This window comes from Felis catus, chromosome F1 (assembly GCF_018350175.1).
Source record: "Felis catus isolate Fca126 chromosome F1, F.catus_Fca126_mat1.0, whole genome shotgun sequence".
Lineage (NCBI taxonomy): Eukaryota > Metazoa > Chordata > Mammalia > Carnivora > Felidae > Felis > Felis catus.
Window position 1 is genome coordinate 5,079,076 of NC_058384.1, and position 6,000 is coordinate 5,085,075.

Here is a 6,000-nt window from a genome sequence, read left to right on the forward strand (position 1 = left end):
GGGTGTGCCTTATCCAATCCAAACGGTGTCCTTGTAAGAAGAGAAAGTTTGGCCACACGGACAGACACCGAAAAGATGCGTGTGCAGATAAAAGCCATGTGAGGACACAAGGAGAAGGTGGCTGTCTGCAAGCCAGGGAGAGAGGCCTCAGAAGAAACCAATCCTACAGGCACCTTGAATTTGGACTCCCAGCCTCCATAAGTGTGAGAAAATACATTTCCGGTGTTTAGGCCACTGTAGTCTGTGCTCTTTTGTTACGGCAGCTGGTGCGAACAAATACAAAGTTTTATAAACGTTTGCATTTTGGGATCTGAAATTTCCTCTGGCTGTGGCGCAATTTAATTGTGCGTTTATCTGAGTTGGTTGGCTGAACCACAGGGGATATGTAGGACAAAACCACAATGCTGGGGAAACCTTGGGGGGCAGGTTGAGACTGAGGACTTTGGTTGTTCTGGGTGACCTTCCTTCTCACCTGTGGACCGTGAGGAAGTACCTCGGACTCCTGCCCGCAGGGGTGTGAGAGGGCACCATCACACATGTCTTTCTCATCCGCATTTTGAGGTTGGGTCCCCCGGGAGCTTTCAAATGCCTAGGTTGGTCCACGTGTTTAACGAGGCTTATTAAAATAAAAGATGAAAATAATATGCTCCCTGGAAAATTTGTTTACTTTTCCCAAGCATGTAAAGAGAGTTCTCCATGCCACTAAAGCGCTAATTAAAAAATAAAACCCACCGTGCTTGGAGAGCCATAATATAAACTACACACTCAGAGGTCTTGGTTGGGATACAGAATTTGTGGGCTGACTGACCTTTGTGCCTTCTTTCTTTCTTTCTTTTTTTCTTTCTCTCTTCCTAAGTTTTTTTTTTAAACATTTATTTTTGAGAGAGAGACAGAGACAGAGAGACAGAGACAGAGTGCAAGCGGGGGAGGGGCAGAGAGAGAGGGAGACACAGGATCCGAAGCAGGCTCCAGGTCCGAGCTGTCCGCACAAGGTCCAACGCGGGGCTCGAACTCACAAAATGTGAGATCATGCCCTGAGCCGAAGTTGGACGCTTAACCGACTGAGCCACCCAGGTGCCCCATGTGCCTTCTTTCATTCCCAGGAAGCAGTTTTTTAAAGTCTGAAAACAACAAGAAAAAAAAAATTAAACCACCAAGTATATAATAAAGCGAGATGGTAAAATGACTATAAATACAATATCCCAAGGAGCCAGAACAGTGAAAATTTCAGTAGGGAAACATGTCCTTAGGGATTTGAAAAGGGTCATCCAAAGCACTTGGAATATCTCTCCAAAGACCTCAGATTTTTTCGGACAGGCATGATGAGGCCTCAAAAGCACCAAAAGGTAATTGCATTGGTGGTTGAGAAAGTTAACTCTGAAAGCCAGAAATCGGGGGGGGGGGGGGCGCGCAGATTGGGGACGAGGAGTAGAGAAGGTGGTTAGGAGTTTCTATCATTCAAGAGAGAGATCAATGGGCCCAAGAATGAGGGCAATGAATCGGGGAAGCATATGGGTTATTCCAGAGGTACTCAAAGGTTAGGCAGAAGGAATAGAGGAGTCGCTGAAATGTGTGAGGCTAGGAAGAGAGAGCTAAGACGAAGTCAAGTTTTCCAGCTTCCGTGGTGTATTAGTTTCCTATTGCTGCTGTAACAAAGATCACAAATCTGGTATCTCGAACGGCACACATGTATTCGTTTACAGTCCTGGAGGTCAGAAGCCTGTCCTGGGTCCCACTGGACCGAAATCAAGGTGTTGCGGGCCCGCTTTTCTTTCCGGAGGCTCTGAGGAAGAATCTATTTCCTTGCCTTGTCCAGCTTCTGGAGGATACCAAGTTCCCTTGACTCATGGCCACCTTGCCCCGTGTCCACATCCAGTAACGGCAGAGTCTTTCTCCCTTCCCATCTCCTACCCTTCCGTTGTCACACCTCTCTCTGACCACAGCAGGGAAAAGTTCTCTGCTTTTTAAGGGCTCATGTGATTAGAGTGAGCCCACCTGGACCATCGGTTTAACATTCTCATCTCAGAGTCTGTAACCGTAGTCACATTTGCAAAGTTCCTTTTGCCAATTAAAGCAACATGTTGGCGGGCTCTAGGAATTAGGGCGTGGATGTGTTAGACGTTATTCTGCTTATCACAGGTATCAAAGAACAGAGTTTTTCAAATCCATTAGGGGATTGTGAAATCTACTTAATAGGGAAGTACCGGTATTTTCCTTTCAAGGGGAACAGAAACTAATAGAGGATAATGCAGGTGCTCAGAGTAGTGAATTTGCAAAATTTCGATTTAGTTTTTTTATGTGTGAGCATACTCGATGGTGCTGTAAGATGTATTTCTCACTGAAGGTCATGGGCAAAAGTGTTTGAAAGCCATTGACTTAGAGAAGAGGCTGATGACAATGTCGAGCAAAACAGAACATAGCGCTAACAGCTAACATTTGCGGAATGTGCCTGTTTTAAAAGCTTAACACTCATGAACTCACATAATCTTTCCAACTGCCCAGTACCATTGCCGCCATGTTGTGAATGAGGAAATGGACAGAAATCGAGTGTCTTGGCTGAAGTCACACAGGTAGAAAATGGGAGAGCTGGGATTTAATGCCAGACATACTAATATAGTATATATTATATATAGCATATACCATTATTACTACTGGCTCCCAGCTCCCAAGACTGTATACTTAATACCACTCTGCAGGGCCCAGAAGCACATAGGGCCTGAGGAGGAAGGCAGTCTTGCTTCTCTGGTTCCTTCTGCTACTCTGAGAACCTTTGCCCCATGCATACTATCCTATTTAAAATAGGGAAGGCCATGACACCTGGGTGGCTCAGTCCATTAAGCGGCCGACTTTGGCTCAGGTCATGATCTCATGGTTCGTGAGCTCAAGCCCTGCATCGGGCTCGCTCCTGTCAGCACAGAACCTGTCTCCGATCTTCTGTCTTCCTCCCCCTGGCCCTCCCCCATTTGCATGCTGTCTGTCTCAAAATAAGTAAATAAACTTTTTAAAAAGTAAATAAAAGGAAAGGCCAATAACTGCAGAGCAGAAAATAAAACTTCTCATGTAGCCCTAGGTATGAGTGTGTGGTGGGAGAAGAAAGAGAAGTTTCTCTCAATCCAAAGTCTACACTGCGCTTCCCTCGACAGGCTGAGAGCCTAAATTTCAAGCTAGGCTTTGGAGTGTAACTATAACATACACCATCGAGACTAATATGTTTGAAATTAACATTAATATTGGTTCTTGAACAATGAGGATAAATAGACCACTACTACTACTAAAGATCAATAGATAAATAGTCTTAGAATAGACACATGCAATGTGTCATACATCGTAAATACACAGATACAAACTATATTTATTTTTTTAATGTTTATTTATTTATTTATTTTGAGACAGCGAGAGCACGTGCATGTGGGCGAGTGAGGAACAGAGAGAGAGGAAGAGAGAGAATCCTAAGCATCCCGACCTGGGGCTCGAACCTGTGAACCGTGAGATCAGGACCTGAGCTGAAATCAAGAGTCGGACACTCCACCGACGGAGCCACCCAGGCACCCCAAACTATATGTTATTTCATCAGTAACTAGTTTACTTATTACCATGCAATCAAATAAAAATTAAGCGATTACCCACCATTCTTTTTGCTGTGCAAATAGGAAAAAAGACAGCTGATCCTTTCCCTTAGAGAAAGGATAAGAAATAAAAGATATTAAATGCTTGTGTTTTTGTTTTTTTGATCAACTTTCTTCAAAGCCAGTAACTTAGCAAAACGCTTAGGAAACCTTATTTCTCCATCCATGAAATGGAGGCAATCCTACCTACCCCAGAGTTGGGAAGATTTGGTGAGGTGACGCACATGAAATTGTTCTGGAAACCAGGGGGTAGTAAGATGTGCATTGACTATACTTGGGATTTTATTCACTTGTCAAATGTTGATATAATACTTAGTACAAGCCTCGCATTGTTTGAAGTGCTTTGCGAGTATTCGTGGGTCAAACGCTCATAACAACTTGATGGCTAAGTACCTCAGTATTCTCATTTTACAGATGAGGGAAACCGAGGCACAGAAAGGTCAGGAGACTTGCCTCAGTTCACAAAGGTAGTAAGTACAGGGGACGGACTCTACCGCTCGCAGCCTGGCTCGGGTCGGGGCTCGTAAAAGCTCTTCTGTGTGGCACCCACTGGGAAGACGGTGTTTAGATGGGAACTCACCCCCTGTGTCCAAGACATCAGATGTATGGAAGTCAAGTGAGATCTCAAAACCATGATCTAAAGGTCGTCTCCTCTCTACTTCTTTCCACGGTGTCTACCTTGGAAAGCCAAGCTCTTCGGAAGACTGCTTCCGCTGGTGACAAACGTCGTTCGACATGGGCCTTGAAAATGGAATGTTCGTTATCACCCTGATTAGCCTCATACTTTGATATTTCCTTCTCTACAATGCTGCCTAATGTTTTATGATACCATCTCTTCTTATCGAGCTCCTCACATTCTAAAAAGACTGAAGTTTATTCAGTGGAAAGTAAAGAAAAGCTACTGGGAAACCCGACCATCATTCAGACCACAGACAGTGGACAAATGGTGTGTGGTTCCTTTTTGAGGTGCGATGTGTCCTCCCAGCTCCCAAGGGTGCCCAGAAGGTTTTGTGACAGGTGGTGGGGGTGGGGGTGGGGGAGGTCTTGGGGTCGTAGGGAGGATAGCTCAACCTATCTGCTAAGCTGGCCTTATCAGAGTCAAGTGCAACCCTTTTCCAGGACTTGGACTTTGTCGAAGGCCTCGAAAATTTGCTCAGACACGTGGGAATGACTAGCTGGTCAAGCAAGGATAAGAAAATTAAGGAAATTGTGTTGGGCCTGACAACGGAAAGTCTGGAAGGGATGACTGTTAACATGAAGGAAAGAGAAAGGAAGAGAAAGAACAAGATGGGAGATATTGTTTGGGAAGCATTTTGTGATGGGGAAAGCCCTACTTAAACACTAGGTTATTGCCAATGTCCTATTTTTGATTTAGCAAATGAAGGTTGGACACATATTATGTGCTGTTGGCTTGGGATGTAAAGATGAAGAAGACCTAGATAAAATATATTTACATACGAAGGGTAACTGGGTGTGAAAGTTGAGTGTATTTTTTAGACTATTCCGTAAGTCCAAGAGAGCACCTTTGTATGTTACCCATAGTAAGCACTCTACGAATATTCACTGAATTAAAGTATTAGAGTTGAATAAAGACCAGGTTCAAAATAGTTAACTACAGGGGCGCCTGGCTGGCTCAGTCAGTAGAGCATGTGACTCTTGATCTCAGAGTTGTGAGTTCGAGCCCCACGTTGGGTGTGGAGCCTACTGAAAAACAAAAAAGAAAAAAAAAAGTTACGCATTCATTCAACAAAATTTCTTATTGTAGTAGAATATACATAACGTAAAATTGACCATTTAACCATTTTATGTACATTTCAGTGACATTCACATCATTGTACGCCCATCCCCCACCCATCTCCAAAAGTTTTTCATTATCCCAAACAGAAACCCTGTACCCATTAAAAAATACCCCCCCACACACATCCCCTCGTCAACACATTTGTATCTATTCCTTCAATGTTTATTGAGCACCTATGATTCAGATTCAGCCCAGTTCTCATTGTGGGAGGTCTGGGTTACAGAAGGAACAAGACAGACAAGATATAGTGCAAGAAGGGAGACTAGCGAGCCAATGGGTAGAAAGCTAACATTGGCTGGATGCTCCCGACACAGTGGGCACTTTGCATGGACAACATTCCTTAGAGGTGGGTTTACCGTAGTGACAGTTCGTGTTTGGAAAGGGAAGTGCGGGCTGGTGGGGGGGGGGGGGACAGTAAACTCCGTCGGGAGGACAGAACTTGGTCAGGGCATCAGGATTACGTTGAGATCTGAAGCAGAGAGGGGGTTAGCCAGGCCAAGAGTGGGAAGGACACAGAGGCAGGCCCTGGGATCACAAGGGTCCTCAGAGCCAAAGACACTCAGGGAAACCAGGGAA